Source organism: Octodon degus, unplaced genomic scaffold (assembly GCF_000260255.1).
Source record: "Octodon degus isolate 3935 unplaced genomic scaffold, OctDeg1.0 scaffold00132, whole genome shotgun sequence".
Classification (NCBI taxonomy): Eukaryota; Metazoa; Chordata; class Mammalia; order Rodentia; family Octodontidae; genus Octodon; species Octodon degus.
In genome coordinates, this window is record NW_004524708.1 from 1,828,828 (window position 1) to 1,856,214 (window position 27,387).

The 27,387-nt window shown below is 40.2% G+C and overlaps 1 protein-coding gene and 1 pseudogene across 1 annotated transcript in view; one reads left to right on the top strand and one right to left on the bottom strand.

Annotated features, from left to right (window-relative positions):
- Positions 1 to 27,387, top strand: part of Nrg3 (neuregulin 3) — a gene marked incomplete at its 5' end in the record, with an annotated part of 1,166,638 nt that overhangs the window by 85,657 nt on the left and 1,053,594 nt on the right. The window lies entirely within an intron of this gene.
- Positions 20,486 to 23,337, bottom strand: LOC101568487 (annotated as a pseudogene).

Sequence of the window (27,387 nt, forward strand, 5' to 3'; positions counted from 1 at the left end):
AAATTTACTAGAGATATCTTCAAACTAGTTTTCCTACTGCTGTTCTTCAAGGGATCATACTATGCATGTACAATCCACATCGATCTTTCTCAACTGTGGATGAGCTTCATTTCCTATTTTGTTTAAAACACCCACTGACTTATGGTCACCTTGTGCACACTGCCAGGCTCTCTTGGTTTCCTCTTGGCCTTTGTTATCTGGTATCTTGCATCTGTTTTATCTTTATTTTGCTTTGACCTTTTCTCCTTTTTTCCCCATTCATTTCTGTACTAGGGATTGAATCCAGAACCTTTTACTCAACTACCTCCTCCCCTTAACGTTTTTCTGTTTTGAGACAGAATCTTACAAACTTGCTAAGTTGCCCAATTCAGGTTACGCGTGTGAGCCTTCTGCCTCAGCTTCCCAGAATGCTTTGCCCTGATTCATTCCGCTCAAGCCACACTTGAGTTTTACTCTACATTAAATAATTCATCAAGAAAAAAGAAAAAAAAAAAAAAAGAGGGCTGGCCAAATAGCTCAGTGGATTGAAACGACTGCAAGCAGGCGCAGGGATCAGGTGTTTGATACCTGGGTGTGCTGTGCCAGCCCCATCCCTGGGGCATGCTGAGATGGTGATTGAGACTGGGAGTGGTGGTATGCACCTGAAATCCCAGCACTTGGGAGGCTGTAAACAGGCAGATCACTACGAGTCCAATCTAGTAGTGAGACCCTGTAGACCCTTCCCTAAGGTACAGGAAAAAAAATCATCTTGGAGTTAGAGTTGGCTAACCATTGAAAACTTCCCTGTCTTTGATATTTGTGGGGTTGCCTCTGGGTTTAGGCTGTCCAGCCTGCTGTGTAGATTGGTCATCAATGTGATATGGAGCTTCCTGGGTAGGGTTACTGGGAAGTGACTGGGTGGCCTCCACCCCTGGACACAAGGCACTCTGTAGCCATAGGTGCAGGGGACTGGGGTCTCCACGTGAGTGAAGCTGCATTCAGCAGACACACTTCTGTTGGAGTCTTAACACAAGTGCAGTGGTCTCCCTTACCGAGGAGTTTGCTTTCCCCGATTTCAGCTACTGCAGTCAGCTATTGTCCAAACATACTGAAGAGAAAACTACAAATAAACCCCAATAAACTTTAAATATTTTTATTATAGGGGATTATAATTGTTCTGTCTTTGTATGGTCTTACGCCTCCACTTAGGGTCCTTAACTGTTATCAGTGGATAAGGGTGGACTACTCTACAGTTTGTTGTTTTCCTGCTGAACCTTAAGGTGCAGCATTATATCAGCTGGTATTTTGCTAACACAGCATTCTTTTCCCTGCAAAGGCTTCCTATTTGCTGTTCTTTCTTCCTATGTTCCTGTCCCTTGCATCCCTCAGCAGCCTGTTTCCATGTAAAACAGTCGGCAGTTACCCCAGCCTACAACCACACACACACAAGTCCACAGTTTTCATCCTATTGCCTTGCTTTACTGACTCCGTAGTACTTATTACTGCCTGGAGAATGACATTTTCATTTGATTTGTGTACTTGGAAATCTTTATAAGAGAAAAACCCTCCCCATCCTTTGTCCTTCTGAACCCAGAATCTACAAGGTACGTGGCGTTCAGCCCAGGTTGGCTAGTTCCTGGCAGTGGGTTGGATGGCAGAAGTCATTTCCAGGAGACAGGGAACAGGGTTGAAGGGCTGGGAATTAGAGACCTGGTATACAATTTATCAGTGCTGGGTGCATCCTGCAGTTTCTCACAGGTGGTAAATTGGGATAGTATTGCTCTTATGGAGTGGTTGTAGTGATTGAATTATATATATATATATACATATTCACAACATGGCAGTAGCTTTCCAACAAGCATGTGCACCTTTTCTATGCTGTATTCTCACTTCCTGAAAGTTTGGGCGTAGGTGGGATTATGCTACTGTGTAGCCTGAGACAAGGGAGGGGTCTGGCACACTTGGTGTCTCTGGACTGGAGTGGGTGATCCCCAAAGTCTGTAGATACTGACACAGACTGTGGATCTTGAGCCAGTGTGACGCATCTCAGAAGGCCAGTGTTACGAAAGTTAACACTGTCTCAAAATGAGATGTCAGAATAGGCATATTATATCCCAGCTATGGCTCATAAATTATATCTACTAATTTTCAAGTGGGAAGAAGAGTTTCTAGTTTGGGGAGGGGCAGGTGTGCATATGCCACCTCTTTGTGTATTCAGAGCTCTGAGAAAAAAGTTGGTATTTTTTTGTACAGCCGCCTATATAGGTAAACATGGATTTATAAGCTGTCCACATTTTATTGTTTAAGTAAAAACAATAAATGAAGCATAAATAAATTTTCTTTTAATATTGAAAAGTGTTGAGCAAAAGATGTGCCTCTCATTTCCCTTCACCTCTTTCCAGTTTTCTGTCCCCTCCCCGCCAAATAGGCAACTGTTTATTAATTTAGTGGCGAATTTTCAACAAAGTTTTTTGTTAAATGGGGATGAAAGAAATATATTTTACATACAGAAAGTACACAAATAGATGTGCAGTCTCTCCATAGTATTTAAATTGCACAGGCATTTGCATGGGGAGTAACCAGGAAATCATTGTCTGAATAGATAATTATGGGACTGCAATGAAACAAGTGGCCCAGAAATATTAGTTTAGTGTTTTCTCTCCTATCCCTTTTTCTACCCCTGTACATATTTGTATATAAATATTATCCTTGTTGCTGACTTTTATAATCATCAGAGTCATAGTATGGAATATATTTCACATGTTGTAATTTAGATTTATTTCATTTATGTTGACCCCGATTTTTTTTGTAACTTTCCATGTTCTAAGGAATGCTCGTCCTCCAATGTACAGGGAGCTGTACTGGTGAGATTTTGTGATCCAGGGCTGTGGAGATCTGTTGTATGTCCTGCATTTTCTTTGCCTGTTTTGCTCTACTAAAGGGGCCTCATTGCCTTCTGCTGGCTGTCTCCCTCCCTACAGCTCCTCTCCCCATAGTTCTTGGAGGGACCTGGTGGTTACATTCTGTGCTACAGGCAAGCACTTTCATGACAGAGGGGGAATTTTACCTGTGGTCAGGCTGCTTTTGTTGGTTGGTTGGTTAGAGATGAGCAACGTAAGGCATTTTGGGAACAGAGGAAATGGGCATTTTAACTGACAAGATTCCAGGAAGGAGAATCCAGTTACTTTCTCCTTCCCTGACAGTGAGTAGGGAAGGATGTCCTACAGTCACTGTGGTAGCCATGGGGACAGTGAGGGCACCAAGCTTTGCAGTAAAAACCAGTGATAGAGATACCAAGTCAGAGAAACCAAAACCCCTGCACCATGCTTGGGCAACTCTTTGAACTAAGCATGAGCAAACCTTGCCCAGGATTTCCCAAGGCATTGCGTGAGGACACAGCCCATCTCAGTGGACATTGTCTGAGCGGACCTCACATTTATGCTTGCGCTCATATGTGAGACTCTCTTTGGAAAACAAAACCACCCAATGTCTAGAACTGCATTAGTGAGTTTATTTACAGATCATTTGCATTATGTTACAAATTGTACATTCATTAATATTATTCTTATACTATATTTGCTGAATTACTCAGTGATTTTGGGAGTTTTGTTTTTCTATATGGTCTCCTTTGTTAAATATGCTGCAAACATATTCTTTGAGTCTTCCACTTTTTTTTTTTTTTTAGCTTGAACAGTATTTTGTTCTTGCTGAACTTACTGAATTGTTTTTTACTTTTCCTGAATGATTCTAATTGCTTCACCATGTTTTAAATTCTATTTTCTATATTATAGACAACCAAGAGTTATAAATAGTGTGTACTAGTACCTTTTAGTAAATTATAGTCTTTGTGTAGTTCAAGTTCTGTAGGGTTAACCTATATATGGGGCAAATATGTGTTGGGTGTAACTTATAGGCATAAATTCATTCATTTTCCCCCCCTCAATTAATAGGTAATTTCTTCATCATTACTTATTGAGTACACTTTCCTTTTTCATTGATTTAGAATACTGACTTCCAGACTGTAGGTTAGTATGTGTGCTAGGATTTGTTCCTAGATTTTTCTAGGTAGTTATGTTACTTTCCCTTCATTTTCTTGAGCCCATTTTACTTTCCGTTAACTGTTGAAACTTCTCTGTGGGATTTGTGATATCATTAGGATGCATCTCACCATGATCTTTCTTTTTAAAATTTATTTTCAATTTTTTTCTTTTTTTTTTTTTATTTTTTTTAATTTTTTTTTTATGAGAGAGAGAGAGAGAGAGAGAGAGAGAGAGAGAGAGAGAGAGAGAGGTGTGTGTGTGTGTGTGGCCAGCTCAGCCCACCAGGGGGCGGGGCTGGCTGGCATGTGGTGCTGGGGGATTGAACGCGGTCCCTGTGCTTTGCTGAGCTTGTTCGAAGTAGGTGCTTTAGACCACTGAGCCATCTCTCCAGCCCCTCAATTTTTTTCTTTGATGTGTTTTAAATCAAAATTTAAAGCTATGTTGAGTTTTAGGTTGAGATGGATAGGGAACATGAAGTTAAATCTAATTTCATGGCTAGACCACATTTTCATGTTTGTTTTTCCAATGTGTGTTTATATCAAAGCCTTGTCAAGAAGTAACAACTTAGAGACAACTGTCTTTCTTTCTTTCTTTTTTTTTTTTTTCTTATATTTAGGACAGGGTCTACAGGGTCCACAGGGTCTCACTATGTAGACCAGACTCGTAGTGATTCTTCTGTTTTCAGGCTCCCAACCCGTCTTTGACAAAATTAAACAAAAAAAAAAGGGGATACAAATGAAGGACCATTTTGTATCTGCATATACAGAATAATTAGGCTAGATATACAGCTACTTTCTCTTAATTCCATGAGAAGAAAGATTTGTACTAATAGTGTTTGGACAGGATATCATGTCTGCATCTTTTACCATGAATAACCACTATGAAGACAACAATATGCAATGTATTAATTATTGAAACTGTCCTATTAATCGGTTTTGAAACTGTGTCATTCCTATTTGTTTCTCAATAAAATTAATAAAAAGTGTTGGGATTGTACGCATGTGCAACCATGTCCAGTCTCAATCTCAGTCTCAGCACATCCCGGGGGTGGGTCCAGCACTGCATGCTGGAGGTTGAACCCCGGGTGCTGCACTCTGCCTAAGTGGGTGCTTTAGTCCACTGGGCTATCTGGCTGGCCCTTAAAGACAACATTCTTATCTTTCAACTTTCCCATTCCTGTGGCACATTGTGCTGTATGATGCTTGCTTGCATTATTTGATGTCTTGTACAAAAGAGCCCTATGAAATGTTCATCGCCCTAATGCTCATCTTCAGAAGTAGAAGATGTAAGTCACAGAAATATGAGGACTAACTCAAGCTCCTAAAGTAGTAGAGCAGCAGTAGTGGACCTAGAGTGGGTCTACCCTATTCCATGCAGTGACTCTTCAGTGTGTTTCAGAGGTGAGAATGAACTAGTGCTGAGATCAAGCACAGTGCTTGGGTCCATGAATAAGAGAATATATATAACTCACTCCAAATCCTCCTAAAACCCGGGCTTCCCTTTGCCATAGCTGTTGGTATCTCCTCTTTGCTTGAGAACAGGGAAGGAGACAGACAACCCAGAGGAAAGCTCCCCTGCCCCTCTATCCTGATTTCAGACTTGAAGCATTTAACAGTGTCTCAAGGTGGTGCTGTGCCTGGCTTTAGGTAGGATCTACTCCTTAAAGTTCCTCATCAACAGAGCTGTGTCCAGGTCTGTCTCCCTTTGTAACTCTTCTGCTTTTCAAGACATAACATTACTATTCAAAATTCAATCTTGGGTTTTCCGGTAGTGCTAGCAAAGCTGTGGATGTCACTATTAGCTTAACTGTTCCCTCTAAACTCTCAACTACTTACTGTTTTCCTTAATGGATTATAATTTCAACTCTTTAAACTCTCTTTTCAGAATGCAGTAATGAAGGAGGTGTGACTTGGGTTTGAAATATGGTACTAAATTATCCATCTATGAATTAACATGTATAATTTAAACACACATCATGAATAATGATGAATTGCAAGTGACTTTATCATCTAAGTAGAAGGCAAAGGTTCTTTCCCTTCCCATGTGTTTTACATACTAAATATTAAAATTGATACTCTGCATTTGTGGCTACAGTTCTGTAAATTATAATTTACAGAAGCTACTTAAGGGCAGGCGATTCCCTGATATCACATTATAAAAGGATGGACACATCAAGGACAGCTGCTGACCTAGATTCACTTTGACACTTACCAAAGCCCTATTACTGGACTTTACTACATAATATCTGTTGCCTGAGGCAGTAAATGAATGAATGAATACAACTTTGAGCTTCACACTTATCTCACTTTGCTTTTATTTTTATTTTCATTTCTAAGGCACACAGTGGAAGCTTTAGATAACAATATTGACGCATCAGTTTTCACATCCTCGACAGTGGCATTTTGCCACAAGCAGGATGTAGGGGAGAAATCAGAAGGGAAACACACTTAACTGTGTCAGTAGTTTTGGGCAGCTGTTCTTTGTAATGCCTGTGATGAAACCATATGTAATTCGGCACATTTTGCATTAATTAGGTGTTACTGTTGATGGAGAACTTTGTGTATAGGTGTTCATTCCTCACAAAAAGCAGCGTCAGCTCTGAGAGAAGCAGCAGTGTTTGGCAATTGCTCGACTTCCTGAGCAGAGAGGGCTGGTGCAGATGGGAAAGTCACTGTGTCTAATGTCAGGATCTCAAAGCAGACACTTCCTGGGGAGTACAGATTCAAGGCTGCAAGAACTGGAAAGTTTGGAGGCGAAACCCCTTAGTCTGTGTCTTGATAGAACCACCACATGATCGCAGTCAATACTAAAATTCGACAGGGTTCAATTCGCTAGACAAATGCAAGGGATCATGACTGGGCCAACCTTAGTTCTGTTGTTATGACTTCAGCTATGTTAAATTTAAGAAAACAAAGCCTTGCTTTGTTCATATATAAATAGTGGTTGTGGGTTTCCACTTCCTTGGGTTGTTAAATAACTTATGAAACTGATATCAGGCTTGCCATTAGAAACCTGTCAACCTATGTAGGATTGACTTTCCTCTTTCTAATATACCACCAACCACTAGAATCCGAAGAAGCTATTGCCATCTGTAACCCTGAGGCTGTATTGTTTCATACAGTATATACTTTCTAGATTCTAATCTTTGTACTCAGAATATCTCTGTCAAAAACTGTTAATTATTTACATATTTGGGTTTAGAAATCCAAGGTAGATTGTGTGTTTCAATAGTCCTTTAGATTATAATGGCTATGTGAGTTAGAAGTGCTCAAGGTCTCCATTGCTAAGTAACATCCTACCCAAAACATAGCAGTTAAATCAGTCATATTTGTCTCGCTGTATTTCTAGGGCATTGCTTCTGGGGTACCTGTAGCACCTTACTCTGTAGGTGCTCTCATTGCTTATGGACAGTGTTTGCATCAGTCCTAACGTACCTTTCTTTGCAATTTGTTTCTAGGTTACTGTTAATGCCTAGTACACTATAATGGCAAGTATATATTGTTATGTAGCTATTCCTCATTTAATGCCCTGCTGATGACTGTTCTGACTTCTCACCCAGCACACTGTTCAACAGGACTCGCCACTGAGACTCACAAGCCATACAGCTCTGTATATCTTCTTTATGGAGCTTTAATGTCTTTTTTGTACAGTATGCCTTTTTTATACAATACTGGGCAGAGTGCTGCCGGTTAGCTCTGTTGTCTTAAGTGCAAATGCAGTCAGGTACTCTTTGAACCCCACCTCCACCTGCCATACGGGGTGGGGTGGGGTTCAACCCCTTGAGGCAGTCTGAGCCTGTCCCCCCAAAAAAATCCTTTACAATACTGGAATTTTTGCTGATTGTATAGTACTATATACTGTATTGCATATAATACAGTACTATAGTTTGTATTATATATTATAGTACTAAATAATGTAAGACTTATGCAAATAAAAGTCATCAAGTTGGAGTTTCCTTTGACCAGTTCTTTGTTCTGAATATCTTACTATACTGTAATACCTCTCTCTGTTCTTGAATGCTTCTGTTTCAAAGCACTTTGGTTCACAAACAGCAGTATATGGCAAAATTTTGTTACCATTCACAAACTTCTTATTGGGTGACAAACACAACTATGGTCATGTTCCCCACACAAACACAAAGGCACACATCTTTTCCATTACTGTAATATAAAGAAGGCTTATAAACCAAGGTAACACTGTGCATTGTGTCTACAGTTGCTCACTTAGTGACCGATTCGTTTAATGACCTAGTTTCAGGAATGGAATGTGACTGTCAATGAGAAAGGTCTGTAGTCTATTATGGTATTTTAGGCATCTTCACTAAGCATGATATAGAAATAAACACAGCATTTATGAAAAGACAAATGTCTTCAAGGCATGCATTACTTCTATAATGTCTGGTACTAGAGAAAGATAATGAATACAGCTTTGTACTTTACACTTATCTCACTTTACTTTTGTTTTTATTTTCACTTCTGAAGGCACACTGTGAAAGCTTTAGATAACAATACTGATGCATCACCTGACAGTTTTTGGGTAAAAGCTACTTTCCTGTCTTCCGCTTCAGTATCACCCTCCCCCCAAAAAACAATTGGCCTGTTTGAAAGCAAAATGGAGTGACTTGGACCCTTAAGATACCTGCTGATCTCCTACATAACAGGCAGAACAGCTGTGCCAAATGGTCAGAAAAATTTATCAGTGTGCTCTTTTTACTTGGCTCACTTGTAAGGACTAAGTCCCTGTCTAACAAATGCATTCTCTTCCAGGAGGATGTCCATCAATTGGATTTGTTTGTAATTCAGGCAAAGTGAGTCTTACACACCTTTGATACAAATATGCAATGTAAAGCATAAATATCAAAACATATGCAGATGCGGTAAGTCACACTGTACTCTACTGTTTACTGTATAGTAAGTAGTACTTTATAGTAAGTACTGTTCACACTGTACAGTAAGCACACAATACAACTATGATGGTGTCTGGCAGACACATGAGCTACTTCTGTGATTTGTTCTCATCAATAAATGTTCCTAATATTAGGTCCATTTGTGTCAGTGAAAATTTACAACTTGAGTGTTAGTAAGTGAGGGACTTCGGTTTATTTGCACCTCACATTTCCTTAGGTGCTAGTAAAACTGATCCATTTAAAGGTAAGTAACTTCTCTGATATAAACAAACTCTAGAATTACTGTTATCTATGAAACTTTGATATATAGAGATACCCCATATCATGTGGGTGCACACATTTTCTGCAGGGTTATATATATATATGCTTCCCACTTCCTGGAAACAACTGAATAACTACCATTGATATTCTTGGCTCTGTGATTGTTTTATGTATTGAATGTTTGTCTTATACTCCTGGCTAATAAGCTCCTTAACTACATATTTTATATGATTCTGACCTCCAAGGTGTTCACTGTAGAGGCAGCCAGAGCAGTGGCTTCATGAATACCAGTTTTACTATTATGAAAATTTGGAATTTCCAGTGGATTTTGTGGAATCTAACAGGCTCATAGCTGTGTGATGTCTTACTAGGAGTATTTTAGTTTCGCATTTCCCTTCCAGTGGCCTGCAGTAGCTCTTCCTTAATGAACCAGAATTGCACATTCAAAATACAACTTCTAACAGTATCAACTATATGATCAGTGTAACCCTGAAGAATTTGTGGAAGGTGCTAAGATGCCAGGAAAGGAAGTACAGGAGTAGATGTTTTATTGAGTTGCTAAAGATCATATCTGGATTGCATCTATTTTATAGTCATGATTGTTGATGAGCACTTTCTATGTCATTGATAATATGATCAGATATCCTTGATTTTCTGAATCATATTCATCTCTGCCTTTACTATCATATGAGGGATCAATAATGTCTGAACCCAGCTGCTGTGATGATTTTTTTGGTGGTTGCTCGGTTTTATTTTAAAGGTTATTGGAGAACATGTGTCTTGGTTATTGTTCTTTTGTTGCTGGGACAAATACCTGACAACCAAAATGATGGAAGGAAAGGTTTATTGAGCTCATATCTAGTAGAGGTTGCAATCCATACTTGGCTGGCTCCAGGGCAGAGTGGCACATGGCAGAGAGCAACCTTTCAGGGCTGTGGCAAAGAGCAAGAGAGCAAAGGGAGTGGCCAGCAGCTCAGGCAGCTAGCTAGCCTCTCTCCCACTCCTTACATTGTAATGCACAGCATCTGTCCCAGGGCTCTCACACCCATTATCCCAGCACTGGATCATGAATCAGTCACAAACTCCAGAAGCCATCCTATGACTGCGTGAGGCTTTGCGGGGGACAACTAAACACAAACCGTAACAGCATGCTTTCTTAAGGAAAACAAATCATTTTCATTGAACTTGTTGATAATATGTTGTCTAATACAGATAGTCCTCATTTAATTATGTGTTTAACAACTATCTGAACTTATGACTCACCAGGAGGATTTATGAGCTGTCTCTTTTTGGATACAGTTCTATACATCTTGTTGATAGAATACCAATGTCTTTTATTGTATAGTGCACCTTATTTATACAGTACTATAAATTTGCTGAATATACTGTACAGGTCTATGTTCTGTTATGCATTACAGTACTGCATGTGAGAGTTATGCAAATAAGAGCAAAACCATTAGAGCAGGGTTGAATTTGTGTTCCTTTGTTCTGCCTGTTGTAGTACATGTATTACTATATACAGTTTCTCACTTAGTGACCAATTCATTTAATGACCTTTTCTTGGGGATGCAACTCAGTTGTTAAATCAGGAGTGTCTGTACTGGATTGTATGGAGAATAAGGGCAAGAAATAAATGTCTATATATTCAGAACTGGTACTGCTTTTTCCCAAATATCTGTGATCTGCTATTGCTTAAACCCACTGATACAGAATCCATGGGCACATAAGCTTAACTTCTCCCATTTTGCTCACCAGTCTTGGAGTCAGAAGTTCAGCAAATGCGTCGCTTGAGATTACCCTGTGGTCTGCCTGGCCTTAGCTGGGGGCTGCGGCTGAAGGCTCCCTTTTAAGCTGGTTCCTCCATTTCCATACCCAGCCTACTCAGCGCTGTGTGGCCTGACGGTTCCCCTGGAATTCTGTCCTTGGATCTCCTGGTCTGGCTTAGAAGTCACACATGGTGGGTTCAGGGAAGATGCACCTCTTGCATCACGCCTGGCATTTTAGAGGAAAGAAGTAGAATCTGCCAGTCCAGTTCAGACTTCCATCCAGAACTGGCACAGAGCCCCTCTGACAGTCACACAGGCTCCTGAGATTCAAGACAGACGGGCAAGTAGTTCCTTCCTCCTGAGTAGCGAGTCAGCATGCAAAGAATGTGTGGAATGGGAGATGTTCTGCCCATCTTTGAAAAATACAGTATGTTACATGGGCACTGCGAAGTGTGTAACATGGCGCTACTTAAGAAGCAATCACGTCCTAAATACTTAAAGAAAAAATATTGTGGCTTTTACTGCTTAATATATTTCTGATATTTTATTTGTATTATCTTGATTCTTCTAATTAATCTATTGTGACTCAATTTAAGAGTCAGTCAGCCTAGGGGCCAGGGAGATGGCTCAGTGGAATAAGTGCTTCCCTGGTAAGCACAAGGGCCTGAGTTCAATCCCTGGTTCCGCAAAAAAAAAAAAAAAAAGAGTCAGTCAGTCTAGTCTCAAGGATGAGAGGGCACTGTCAGTCCTTCACCCATCAAGCCCCTGCTTGGCTTTTGTCCTACATGACAAGGAGACCTGGGTCCACACATCGGGGGGCATTGTTCTGTCAGGGTGGCTCTGTCAACAGGGGAGCCTGCACATACTTGACAGCTCCATGGAGGTACAAGTGTTGTTGTGAAGGGAAGCAGCCCTTTCGCTCCTCATTGGGGTTTTCTCTTGTTCTGTGGAATGAGAGAGAGAGTATGTGCTCTACCCCTCTGCAGTCTAGGAAGTATTAATCATTCCTTCATCTGTGTTTTGATGCCATTTAGGTTACTGCATTACTAATGCTCATGGACTCACTTATTTTTAGTAATACAAAAATATATGAGTCAATTCTGTTTATAAAGTTTCAAACAATGAAATAAAATATTCCTGTTAATCTACATCCCTTTCCCCACTCTGATCCCTTCCCAATGATAAGTTATATTGTCTGTTTCTTTTTTTAATTTTACATAACCCTCCAGACACTTTTTTTTTTAAGTCGAATTTTACTCAAGGGGAAGAATATTTTATATATTGCATTAGGATTTCTGTATTCACTTAACCATTTTGACCGGAAGTGTTTTCATACCTCAGCTCAACCTCCTTTTAAACATAATGACATGTGAAAATCTGTTCTTTGATCATATAGGAGAGAATTTAAATCTTCTGTGGTAGAGCCTGCTATTGTGTTCAAGCTCTCACTAAATTCAGCTGTGCCCTTATTTTGTGTTTTTCAGTGAGTTCATTACCATGTTTCTGGGATAGGGCCCTGGATCTACAATGCTGGCTCTAAGGCAGTGCTTGTCCTTATCAAGGATGTTGCCCAAAATCGTAATTTATACTGGTCCATGCACGTTTATAACAGCACCATTTATCATAGTTAAATCTTGGAAGCACCCTATATGTTCAAAAGCAATGAATAGATACGACAAGTATGGTATTTACACATGATGGAGCACTACTCTGCCATAAATAAGGACACAATTGAATTGTCTTTAGGCAAATAAATGCACCTTGAGACCTTAATGTGAAGTGAAATAAATCAGGCATGCAACTTGAGTATCACATGGTTTCTCAGAAGAGAAACATGTAGTATGAAGAGGAAAATAGAAGGTTAGGAATGGTAAGTAAGAAGATGGCGCTTTCTTCAGGGGGAAGAGGGGAGGGTGGCAGTAAGGAGATGGGTGAAGGAGTGAAGGAAAAGATGAACAAGGAAGGAAGCTGTGTCACGCTCGTGCACCAGCTCATCAAGGGGAGTGTGAACATTATGCACCATGTATAATTAAAAAAAAAGCCTAGTTATTTTTTCGAGGGCCAGTCTACAAACGCTTCACCACCATCACTTATTGTTTAATTATTTTGAGCTTTACATTTTGGATAAAAAGCAGAAATATTATTTTGTCACCCTCTTTTCATTTCCCTGATCAGTAGTGAGAAGTCACACACTTTTCTATACTCACTGAGCATTTGTATTTCCTCTTCTGAGAATGTATTTGCTATTTTTGTTGTGCCACCTGTATCATCATCATCGTCGTCGTCGTCGTTGTCATCATCATCATCATCATCATCATCATCATCATCATCATCATCATCCCATACTAATGCATGGGTTTCCCTGGCCTCTGTTAATTTTCTTTCATTGATGGCTGTGTATTCTTGGGCCCAAAACCCATTTCAATTCCATGCCATGAGAATATATCTTTACATGTGTATATGTGTGTGTGTGTGTGTGTGTGTGTGTGTGTGTGTGTGTATGTAATATTCACTTCAATGTGCACTCCCCGTTTTTTTGAAATTAGAGCATTACTATCACAGGCACCTGTCCCTGAGGAATTTCAATAATGACACAACCCAGCACACTATTCTCAGCGTTGGGTACACTCTGTGCTTTATATTTAGAATAGAATCTGTCATTCAGCTTACCTAGCTTTATTTTTAGTGTGCTAAGAGCTTTTTGTTAGGAATTGGCTTTGAATTATGTTTTCCAGCATCTTCAGAATGTTTTATTTTTATTTAAATTAATGAAATAAATTATTTAATGTGATGCTAAATGTTAAACCATCCATCCATGCATATCTTATGAAAGCTTTGATGATAATATATTCTTTTAATACACTACTGAATTTTCTGTTGATACTTTAATTCATACATATACACACTTTTTATAGTTGGCGAAAATGACCTCAGTTTCTCCTTGTTATCATTTTCTGGTTTTATTATCAGAGTTAACTGATTCTGTCAAACTGTTGCTTGGTCCCATAGTTTTCATTCTTACAGACAGTTTTTCTAGTGTAAATATGTTAAGATCCATGTCTGAGAACTTGTACCTGTTCAACAATATAGAGTTTATGTTTTCTAGCAAAGGGGCTCCCGGTGCCTGGCAGTGATGATACCTGGACTGTTTCATAGCTGACTGTATATTAATGATGTATTAGTTGTTCTTGACAAAGCCCGCATCCAGGCCTTTGTCTAGGGCAGCAAATGTGCCCCTTCCTCTTGTCTCTAATCTAGGAAGCCTGTGTTGCTGCAGCCTGAGATGCACTTCTAGCTCTTCTATCCATTAAGTTCTCCATAAATTGAATTTGTTGATAAAAAAAGCTAACTAGTTCATAGATTTCTTCAGTGGTTATTCTTTTATTCAGTTGATACAGTTCTCTTGGAATTATGTAATATATATTGCTTAGGCACACTTCGCTTGACAATTAGTCTTATCTTTTGTAGATTTTCAATTGTATGTGTAAGAAATTGTCCACAGTATAACTAATATTCTAATAAAATTATGTACAACATGCAAATGTAAATTTTTAAATATTTCATAACCATGTCATTTTTCATGTTCTCATATACGTTCTCTTGAGATCTGACATAAAATTGTCCATATATTTTCAAGAACATTATTTTTTTAAATTTCCTACTTTAATAATTGTTTTTTACTTTGTTTGATCTCTTTATTTTTTATATATGTCACATATTTATGTAACATTTAGCTTCTCTCTAAGAATCATTACATCTAAAACTCATCAGTGTTAAGATTTATTGCTCTGAGTTATTGTCTTATGTAAAGTTTCTAGTTTCTCTGATAATGTGTTCAATCTAAATTTTAATTCCATGTTAATTTTAAATGTTTTTCTTTTTCTTTTTTCTTCTACTTTATATATAGGTAATTTTCTGTCACTGTTTTACAATGTGTAATTGTGTTATATAGAAGCTATGAAAAGGAACTTTTGTGCATAACTATAGAAATATAATGAAATTCTTTCACATTGTACTAAACAATGTTTGGGGGCAACACTGTCAATGTGTTTGAAAAATTTCAGTTGAAATATATACATACTAGACTAATTCATTGCTTATTGCATTAGATGTAGTTGGTGCATTCTTATTTTTTCTCTTATGGTTTATCATTTTCACTTTAAATGTCGTATCATTAGCTAACTAGAATGATGTGTTAATTTCCTTTTATATTGTTGAATTTTATTTCCTTTGTATATTTAAAAATTAAAATTTGAGTCTCATAAATGTCCCTGTCTTTTTATGTCATTTAGGTAGATTGTTTCCCATTTCTTAGCGATATAATAGCTTTCTTCGTCTTCATTTCCATTGTTTTCATATCCCTAATCCACTTTGTTCTGTGACTCTTCTGACTTCTGGGATGGATGCTTCATTTCCTAATCTGAAAGCCTCTGACTTTGGAGGAGAGTTGAGTCTGTTGATAATGCTATCATGTCTTCCTTGTACTTGTTCTTGTTCTTGCCAGCATCTCTTCTGTATTGTAGTATATTTATGATAGGCATATAAATATATTATATATAAATTATTCCCTGGTAGCATCTACACATGATTTGAAATTCTGTTCCTGGGGGGTATATTTCCCTTTGCCACTGCAAAATACCTACCACCACCAACTTATAGGAGAGGTGTGACCGGCTTGGAGTTGCAGGGTTTCTTTCTGTGCTCAGCCTGCTCCAGGACAGGCACACCACTGGGGAGCAGCTTGGTGCCACAAAGCCACTCACTCCACGGCAGCTGGAAAGTAGAGAGGGGGAGTGAGTATGCAAGACATGTACTTTGCAAGGCCATGCCCCAGTGGCGCCCTGCACTGGAATCCGAGCTTCTTGTGGTCTGTCAAATATGAACACTATGGGATTCGTCTGTGGATGAGTGTGGTGACCTCATGTTCCCCTCACCCCTCCATGAGTCTCATTATGCAGTCATGTTGACGGCTTAATTTTCCCAGTGCCCCAGCAGGCTTTGGCCTTCCAGGGCCTGCCCAACCTCTTACAGAATTCAGACCATATATCAGTTAGCTACTTGCCAAGAACAGTGGTGCTGAAGGGTGGGGATAATCATGGTGGTTGTCCTCACCTCCTGTTCTCGCCTGCATAGCTCTGCGTCTGACGACTGAGCACTGTCTCCTATCTATCAGGTTGTGGTGAGAACTCTAGAAATGTTAAACTTAGAATTGGACTTTCAGGACATCATGTAGTTGCATTTCCAAGTTAGAGGAATTGAACATGCTTTATTTAAATATTTTAGTATCTAGATATACTACTTTTAAATCTCTAGGCGTTTATGTGGGCCACCAGGTTTTAGGGGAGGTGGAAAGAGTTAAATCGCTGGGGTTCAGCGATCACCTTAGAGTCTGAAGAGGGTGACCATTGATTCCATTTTTACTCAGATCTATGATAGCCGAGCGCAGACTTTCTTTTCAGTTTATCTCTGGTGTTCATCATTTCAGGTATGTGCTGGTCTAGTGTCCTGGCCAACAGATGTACAGGGAAGCAAAGTGGGATGGGACTTTTAAGGTTGAAAGCAGAAATGATGGACTATAGTAGCTCTGTTCAGTGACGCTGTGATGGCGGCAAGTCTGTCTGTTTTTGTGAATAACGAAGAGCATAGATGGCACATGGTGAAGCCAAGTCACTTGGTTTCCGGGTGGCACTGAACGAGAGCTGTGGCATGAACATATGCCCTGTGGGCTGCACCAGCCTTGCCACGGGTCTGAACACAGGTTTCTTGTGTCCTGTGTTGCCACCTGAAGACCGACAGAGGACAGCTAATGGAGCCTGAGGGAGCTTCTTGGGGAGGAGGGGCCCAAGAGCATGGGATAAGGCCAAAAAAAACTGTGAATAATGAAGATTATAAATAAAATTCCATGCTTTGTTGACCTAGAAGTGAATAGCTCCTACCGAATCTCTCCACCCCCATACATGTCCACACAAATTTCTGTCTTTTACACTGGACATGGGCAGGAGAGAAGGCAGAGGAATCAGGGAAGGAGAAAGCCACACAGAGTTTTCAGTGTGGCTTGCAAATGCCATTTTAAAACAGAACAGAACAAAGAAAGATGTAGCGTGACCACATAGTACTGTCTGAGACACTGAAAATTGACAAGATTAAGTTCCCTTTCCTATCTACAATTTATTAGATGCTGAGAACTCATGAGGGAAGTATAATATAAGGTGGAAAAATCATTCTATATTTGCCTATGACTAGGTTGAGGTTACTTAATTATTCTGACCATGATCTTTGTTCTGGCCAGAGAGATTTTGAGTGTATGTTTTGATTAAAATAATGGCAGGTTTACCATTGGGCCTTTTAATCCATTCTCTTCATAACAGCTTGTCACTGTCAGTGCAGCCTTTATCGCAAGATTTTATACTGTGCATTTTGAAATTATATTCTTTGCTAGAATAATATGTCCTAGAGAGGATCTTGATTGCACTCAAAAATCTGTGAATAATGAAGATCATAAATAAAATTCCATGCTATGTTGACCTAGAAGTGAATAGATCCTACCGAACCTCTCCACCCCCATACATGTCCACACAAATTTCTGTCTTCTACACTGGACATGGGCAGGAGAGAAGGCAGAGGAATCAGGGAAGGAGAAAGAAAGCCACATAGAGTTTTCAGTGTGGCTTGCAAATGCCATTTTAAAACAACAGAACAAAGAAACATGTAGCGTGACCACATAGTACTGTTACTTTTCCTTTCATGGCAGAGCGGGGTACAGAGTAAGCATTCAAAATTGTGTTAATGATAACATTTTGTCTGTTCAGCATGCTGAAAACTGTTTTCCAAGATTCATTTTGAAGGCAAAAGTTTTACAGTGTACTAGTTAATAAAAGCAACTTTATAAAAGTAGGCAGTGAGGAAGGAGGTGTTAGTACTCCCGTGCATATGGTATGGAAAATACGATGGGGTCCGTGGTGATTGCTGGGAAGTGGGCCTGCTCTTTGTAGCTTTCTCTTCAAATCCTTACCTTTCTAGATCTCATCTGCGCTGAGTTAGTAGGGTGCAGAATCACTGCAGTAACAACAAGGGCACTGACTTATTTCAAGTTGCTGTATAATTCTTACCCAGAAGGCCAAGAAGCAGTTCAAATAGTTTCAGAGAGGAGAAGATGTTCCTTCTTAACTTTAACGTTATCTGTTCTCTATTAAATCCTAAATTTTCCAATTGTGAAAAAGTAATTCTGTGTTTGTCAATGTCTGAGGTTTAAATTTCCAAATGCATCTGTATTAGATATTTAATGCTATAGACTAGCTTTCTGTTGGGTGGTTGCAGAGTAAATGCTGACAACCTTCTGTATGCTGAGTAATTGGTAGAGCAAGTGTGTGGAAATACCAAAGATGGCTTTTAAAATTCATTTTTCCTGGAAGGCAGAATAAGTTAGAACAAGGTGTAAGGGTGATAGATACCCAAAACAGCACTTCTGCTCTGATTAGAATCCAGAGACCAAAATCTTACACAATTTGGAGAGCCTCCTTAAGGAAAACAATACACGGCTGGTGAGATAGCTCAGCACACTAAGCAGCTGCTTAGGCAAGTTCAGGACCAGGGTTCAATCCCTGGAACCACATGCCGTGCTGGCCCCGCCCCTGGGTGTGCTCAGCCAGACACCCAGACTGAGCGTGGTGGTGCATGCCTGTAATCCCATTGGTAGGGAGGCTGAAAACAGGAGGATCACTACGAGTCTCTGCTGTGTAGTGAGACCCTGTAGAAAATACATAAAAAAGAAAAGTAATATAGAATAATGTGACCCAAAACATGGTAGTAATAGAGAGTTCTTAAGGCTTGAGCTTCACAAGCTTCACTTTAACTCTCGCCATATCAGGTCAAGCTTTAGTCCTTTCCTTCCACATGCTGTTTCAGGAGTTTTGGACCTATGCTCCTTAATACCCACATTTAGAGCTGTTCTTCATTTAATGTCATTCCACCTCACCAAGCCGTGGGTTCTTCCTGAGGTCAGATTTTAATCTTTCACTGTTAATGCATAGCATGTAAGTCAGCACCTAGAGTGTGGTGAACTCTTAGCAAATATTCTTCAACTCAGTGAACAAATTAAGTTTCCAGAGTCATGCAGGTGCTGCTTATTTTACAGCTTTAAAGTAGATAATTCCATTGTCTCTTGGTGAGTTTATTATTTTTGAAGAGCAGTAACAATTACATTGAGTTTCAAAGAGAAGATAACTTTCTATTGTGTTCAGCTGATCAATAGGCTTTTATCTTCTTTGTATTACTAAAAGTCTCTGAAGTGCCACTTGTTATCAATGAAAACCAACTACATAATAGTACCATGTAACTTACTTTTGAAATGAAGGCATGATTATATTTTGGAAAGTTGTGTCCATGCTGTATAAATAAATAATTGCAGAACATTATATTCATACTATTTGAAGTTCAGTTTTTCCATCAGTGAATGAAGAAAATGAAAATCAAAATGATTTTTTTCTATTTTACAGAGGTATCATGAAGTTTAAATAAAGAGCATGACATAAAAGCAAAAATATATGTTCTATAAGTATTATTAAATGAGAAACAATATATATATATATATATATATATATATATATATATAATGGAGGCATATATATATAAACGGAGGCATATATTTCTGTTTCCTATATTAAGTGTGTGTGTGATTAGAGCCCTCCTTTACATCACTACATTTATAGACCCTGTGAAGAGACCTATTTTTCAGGATGCTGGACAGCGCCCTTGCACAGGTGGAGATAAGCCAATGATAGAACAACAGGGTGATTTTTTAAAAGTAAATTATTTGCAGTCTACACTGTAGGCTTTTCATATACCTATCCTACCTTAAAAATGACTCTAGGGATGCTGAACTTTTTTTAAAAATACATTTATTTTTTGTTTCTATTTCTTCATCTGAGAAGTGTATATTCATCTCAGTTGGCCATTTTTGGGTTGGGTATTTGAACTTTGGGGGCCTTATTTTTAGAAATTCATTACATGTTCTAGATAGAATTCCTTTATTTGAGGGATAGTCGGCTAAATATTTTTGCCAGTTCATGGATTTTCTTCTTACTCTGTTGGTGGTTTCTGGTAGTCTAGTGAAAGGAGCAGTTAATGCTTATGTTGTTTCTTTTCCTTTTAAATTTCTTATAACTTTTTCTTTTTGCCAATTTTGCACACAAGTAACCTGAAGACAATATTATGCAACGTAAGAACCATTGTTTTATTCCTAATATTTTGTTTAGTGAAATTCTATGTTGTTTTTTTCTTTTTTTTTTTTTCTCAAGGTTTTAATATATTTATTTGAAAACCAAGGTCTGTGAAAGAGCACACCAAATGGTCATGTGTTTTCTCTTCAGTCAGAGACTTGGAGATGAGTTCTTGAGGTGAGCACACAGCGAGACCACATGCATGGAGGAGCTGGTCCTGCTGGTCCTGTGAGGGCTCCCGCTGCGCGCTCTCCACAGCTGGCCATGCTCTCCACAGCTGGCTGGGCTTTGAGTGGCCAGAGTCCGTCTGGTCCCTTAGTCATCGATGTACTCAAAGGGCTCTGGGGGCTCTGGCTCTTGCTCTTCCTCCTCGATTTTGGGGCCTTGTGCTGCCACAGGTTCCACCAGTTCCTCAGTGTCTTCGCTGGTGTCCTTCAGAATGATGATGCCTCCGATGGACAGTGGCTTGAAAGGTTGGTATCTACAGGTCTCTGGCATGGTAAGGACCTTCAGCTGGGCAGGCATAACTCGGGCTGGGTTATCCAACAGCTGGAAATTTGGCTCAGGTTCCTTTTTCTTCTTTTTTCTCTGCCTCGTCCACTTCCATTTTCTCTTCCTCCTTTTTTTCTTTTTCTTTTTCTTTCTTTTTTGGCTTTGGCAGTAATAGACAACACAGCAGTAGAAACCTTTTCCTTTTCTTTTTCTTTTGGTACTTCCAGAGGTGCAGGATACGCAAATGTGGATGGTTTACAGTTTGACTTATACTGCACCTTCGGCATCTTTAAATCCTTGTTCAGGCCGATGACACAGATAGGGATATAAGCCAATGACAGAAAGTGTGAGAGAGGAAACCAGAACCAGAACTAGGTAAAGACAAGGACACCAACCACAGAAGGCATATGTGTGTGCCCGGTTCTGGACTGGAAGGAGATTGTAACATTATGGCCACCTGCATCTAGTATGCCCTGGGCCAGAATAGTGCCAAACTTGGCCATGACATCATCATGCTTATCATTGATATCTTTGGAATACAGCTGTTGGAACTGATTCACCTTTGGACATGTGATCTCAGTCTGCTGGATCATGATGAGCGCGGAGGCTATGAGAGCCCCTTGCCTCACGTAGTTCACAGGGTCATTTTGTCATTGGTTCTAGCAAATTAATAGCTTCCTTGTTTCCTGTACCAGCACAACAGATGCCCAGGGCCATCGCGGCTCCGTAGCACACATGGGGGTTGTAAGTCTCGGACAGCAGAGAGACCACACTGAGACACTGCTCAGGGGTCCTGAATAGAATGAAGCCAATTGATTCGACTGCTGCCCTCCTAACATCATCATTAACATCACTGACAGCAACATGTAGCAGGTGTTGAATAGCTTTGTCGTTACCAGAGCCACAATAAGCCATGGCCACTGTATACATTCCAGACCTTCGAAGAATTGGGTCCTTATCCCGACAGAGAGACTCAATGAATGCATCAGCCTCTTCCATCCTCCCATACATCACTAAGGCAATGCCGACGGTGAGACCACGCAGGATCTTCTCATGCTGGGTTTCCTGGGCATAGACAACCATGTCCTTGATAGCCTGGGCATTTTTAGAGCCCAACATAACCAAACCTAGGGCCAGGCCAGCTGCTTCTCGTGTCACAGCATCATCCTGGTAAAGGTTAGTTTTTAGCAAATCATAAACATCCTGGCATGCAGTTCCCATGGCAGCCAAACCAAGGACCAGGCTGCCTCCATGACGAACGATATCATTGCTGGCATTCTTGAGCTGATTCAGCAGGTAATCAATTATGTCGCCACCATGATTGGCAGGGATGAGTCCTAGTGCATAGAGCCCCTCGCCTTCCTGGTAGGCTGACCCTGGAGACGTGTCTTTGGGAAGGTAGGTTGCTATTAACTGCAATGCTTCCTTCTCGTGACCCTTATGAATTACACCCAAACTGGCTGTAGCAGTAAATTTAGCCCAGTTAGTGGCTCTGGCCAACCATTCCAAGTTATCTCTAAGAAACTGGTCACTGGTAGTCCCACAGTGCATGAAAGAGTTTGCTATGACAGTTGCTGCGTGGCATACTGAATTACATACTGCATCCTTTGTGGTTTTTAGAATCATGAGGTCTGTGTTATTATTCCATATTAGAAATTGCAGATGTAACTCAATAGCCATTTCACCGCTTAAAATTTTAATCATTTTCAAAGTCTGGTCCTTGGGCTCTGGACTCGCATCTGGTGTCTTTCCAGCAAGTGTACGGCCTGTCTTGTCTTCTGTCTCCATCATCTCACTGTCTTTCTCAGAACCTGGAACAGTGCCTGTGTTGGTGGAGCCAAGCACAGAGGCAATGGGGGTGCCCACAGTTCCAAGATTCTGGATCACGGAGGACAGAAACTGCTGGCTGGCACTTTCATACAAATCAAAGCAGATCTGATAGGCCATGAGGAGGTTGTCTTCCTTCACCAGTTTTTCTAAGATGTCACTCACAGCTTGAGGATCATCTAGGAATATTAAGCACTGACAAACATTGATGAAATCAGGTTTCTCCAAGTTCATGTAGATTTTAACTAGGACTCTCAGTACTTTATTCCGGAACTGTTTATTCTGCATTAAAGACATGCAGAGCTTGAGGCTATAGGCTAGCATTCCCGGGACATCATTCGATTCTAGTATGGTCTTCTCAAAGACATCTAGTCTTCTCGTCTCCACCGCGATGCCGATAGCCTGCTTATACTTGCAATCATCTAGACATCGTTGGAACATTTTATTCACAATGCCTTCCAATCGCTGGTCAATTGGTTTTTTTCTCCTTCAGGCAAATCTGCATTTTCCACACACTGCTTGGTATAGTGATCAATGCATTTTGCTATAATAGTCTCCACATACTCAGAATTGTCATTGACATTGAAGAGATCACCTGCTCCAAGAGCATAATTCAGAGACTCCTCAAAAGCTCCCAGGTGATAAAATACTTTAGATGCCACTAAGGCTGCAAACTGCCGACTCCGGAAACTTTCATCTTCATACAAAACTTCTATTTTGTCTACAGACTCAGAAATTTCTGCCCAGAAGTCATTGACAACTGCATTCAATTTGTGTAGTGCAAATTCCTTAAGCTGTGGTTCTTCTTCATGCAGAAGAGAAATAATTCCAGCGGCTGAGGTGATCATGACTGCACCTCACACTTGCCAGTCCGCTCGCTCGCCGACCCGGCTGCGCCAACTTATCTGTCAGCCCAGGCCCCGCTAGCTCTGCTGCGCCGCCGCGTTTCCTGGGGTTGTTTCTTTTTTTTTAATTTTAATTTTAATTTTATTTATTTTTTTTTGGTGGAACTGGGGATTGAACTCAGGACCCTGCACTTGCCAGGAAAGCACTTACTCTACTATATATTCTTTCTAATTATCTTTATTTTAAGAATGTTAGACTCCGTACCATATTGCACTATGTATACTGCATGGCTAAGAAAGGCATAGTTATGTTTTTCCTCAGGGTATTTATACATTGATCTTATTTTTGCACAGTTCTACTATCTTGTATTTTGGAACATCAAGCCATTATCTGTTTTGTAAAGATAATTCCCTGGCCGAGTTCAGGAACTACAGATAACTTCATGCCAAAGTTATTCTTCTTTTCTTCCACATAATCTCTATGAAAAATACCATAGGGATTAGGGCTGCCACCCTAACAATAACTTAATAACCGAAAAGAGAGAAAACCCTAAAACCTTGATCATATCTAAAGGAACGGTTTCAGAGGCACTATCCACGCACTGCTAGAGACCTGTGAGTGAACCAGTTCAACTGGAAAAAATGCAGAACTACACACACAGACCTCTGCTCTGTAATTTATGCCACTTAATTTCTTCTGTTTATATTGGTGTTGGCTTTCATTTTTGAAAATGGCAAATGTAGGCAGTGATTTGATTTAGAATAATAGATTGTATTAGAATGATTGTGATAGTAGACTTAAAAGTAATCCAGCCTGAGTCATCCCCAGACTGAATTGTACACAAGCACACACACACACACACACACACACACACACACACACACCGAGAGCGAGAGAGAGAATGAGAACAATGACATTTGCAAATATATTACTGATTCACAATGATTACTTATATTTCATTCAAGATAGTTTTATGGATTTTCCCAGATCAGATGTGCAAAGTTGACTGAATAGATTCACAGTTTAATCCAGATTTCAATCAGTCACTTAGCCAGTCAGTCTGTCTTTGTACATATAATCTGCAACCTGGGAAACCAGCTAAGCATAGGATGGCAGGGCATCCAGGATGACCACAGGTGCACACTGGGCAGAGAATTGAACAGCAAACCTTGCTACACAAGTGACTCATCATTTGCTCCATCCTTCATTAGTCTTTCCTGTGTTCCCCAAAATTTCATATGTAAATAAGTGAGGATCTTATCTACTCCAGGTATCAGTTTCCCTTTAACTGTAATCATCTTGTCTTCTTCCCTGATCTATCTTCATAAAGACCTCATACTTACTTGAGATTTCTAGAGTGGCCATCTTTCTGTCTGGCCATGTGTTCCTGAAGCTCACTGGGATAGGACTGAGGCACGTAGATCAAGATTTGATTGTGTCACCTCATACTTTTGTTGATGCGGGAAAGACAGTCTTTGGAACACTCTTCAGTTACTGAGTATGTGCTCTTGTCTTCACCTGTGCATAGTCAGAGGCTAAAATTAGAAACTATGGATTTAAAAAAAGAAAACGACTTTATAGCTGCTGTTCATATTAATAATTGAACCATGACATTGAGAAGTTGCATTTTTAAGGTTATATAAAAGGTAATTTTTTAGAAGAGTTGTAAAGAAATTATTTGCCATAAAAGGTATAATTATCATATGCAGAACAGAATCTATCATGGTTAGCAGAAATTTTATTGTATTAATTTGCTAAAACTTTTATACAAAATAGCACATAAGGTGTGCCTTAAACAGCAGAAGAAAAGCTTTCCACATAGTTCTGGAACTAAGCTTTGGCAGGTTCAGCTTGGCTGGCGGCCTCTGCCCTGTGCTTGTGGAAGGCTACCTCCTTCTTCTGTCCTTACCTGGCCATTTCCTTTGTGCATGTGTACCTCTTATGTCTTTTTGGGCATCCAGATTTCCCTCGTTATAAAGACAACAGCCCAATGTTATATTTATAGCCAGGTGGATTAGGGTTCATTCCAAATTCTTTACTTAAAAATAATTTGCTCAGCAATGGTGAGTTAGCTCAGCAGACTAACGGCCTGCTTAGGCAAGTGCAGGGACTGAAGTACCACATACCCCCCACCCCTGGGTGCACTGAGCCAGTCACCGAGACTGGGTATGGTGGCGCATGCCTGTAATCCCAGCACTGGGGATGCTGAAAACAGGAGGATCATTACAAGTCCATGCTGTATAATGAGGTAGAACCTGTACCAAATACATTAAAAAATTAATTTGCTCTTGTTCTATCTCCCAAAAGAGTAATAGTCTCAGGTGTTGCATCCTGGGGGGCTCAAACATGTCACTTGGAGGGCATGATTCAGTTTACAACATGCATGCGCTGGATTGCTGAAATTCATGTATTTCTAATGTGCAAAATGCACTTGCTTTCTTATCCAAATCTGCACTTTTAGCATCGATTGTAAATCTCAAATATCATCTACATAACATCTAAATCAAATACATGTAAAACTTAAGATAGGATTAATCCCAAAGCAATATTATTCTCCAGCTATGCAACTGTGAAATTGGGAAGGTTACCTGTTTTCCCAATATAGTAGTGAGGCAGGCATAGAATGGAAATTCACATTCAATCATGAAGACACTGGAACAAAGAACAGCAAGTTCAAAGACTAGTAGACCAATTTCTAGGAGATGTTTAAGTGTAAAAAATAGAACTGTTTGTCTCAGTACAGTGTCCTCCAGGGAACTGGGGGTGGTGGTCCTGGCTTCTAGGCCGACTCGGGCAGCAGCACTGCCTCAGCCCTGAGTGGCAGCAGCATACCCTGCTCCCGTGGAAGCAGCCCGCTCCTGTGGTGCAAGGCAGTGCCTGCTGGTCTCCTCAAATGGAGGAGACAGCTTCACAAGGAAGACATGGGCTCTTGGGGAGGCCAGCAGCCTTGCTGATCTCTTAAGTAGCCTTCAGGATCATTCTTCCATTTTTTGGGAACAATATAAGTTGGCAAAAATAGAGTTCACATAGTCCAACAGTCTTCCTTTACTTGTCATGTCTGTCCGGTCTAGTTCAGGCTGACCGTATTTCTGCTGGTGTAGAGCCAGCTGTACTCCTGGCTGCTGCTGAGATGGGTGATTAGACGCATGAGTCACACTCATCTGTTCTTTCTGGACTGCTTGTCCAGCACTGACTGACGGACTGTCACTGTCTCTGTCTCTGTCTCTGTCTCTGTCTCTGTCTCTGTCTCTCTCACTGTCTCTGTCTCTCTCTGTCTCTCTCTCTCTCTCTCTAATATTTAATGGCTAGGCTTAGAATCTTTCACACTCTAGCTGCTGAAATTAACAGAAGGATGAAGCATATGAAACGATGACTCAGGAAGAACTAAACCACCCATTCCACACTGCTGTGCATCGCTACTACCGAAGACTTGGCAACCTCAGCATTGCAAGGCTTGCTGTCCTGATTTCTGGGCAGCGGGTCAGGAGGACCTTGTGGACCATTGCCATAGGAGGTGGACAAGCTGATGAGCCCTGGCTCTCAGGCCTCTTGGCAGATGGACCACAGCAGGGAAAAGTGCTAAATTGCTTGTGAATCTACTGGCACTTCAACACGGTGTCCGAGTCTGAAATAAAAGAACATAAAGAGTCTGTGATGGTGCTCATTGAACCAGAGATGGAGCAAGGAATCCTGGGTTATGAGGTGCAGCAGGTAAAGGCAGAAAAGGCAGAATTGAGCCAGAATACCTGGAATCTGCAGAGCTGAAGTTCTTAGATACTGGTTCCCTTCTCGCCCAGATTTTGCCCCTGGCACACAATCCTATTCACCAGAGCTTGTCTGTCTGGGCTGCAGAGTGGGAAGAAGGGGAGTTACCATATAGTTAGAATTGTTTTCTTGTTGTTGTGAGGCTTATATTTAGCTTGGTTTTATTTTTTTTATTTACTTTTTTTTTTTTTTTTTTTTTTTTTTTTTTTAGGGAATGGTCTACAGGGTGTTCAGGGTCTCACTACTAGATCAGACTCCTAGTGATTCTCTGTTTACAGTCTCCCAAG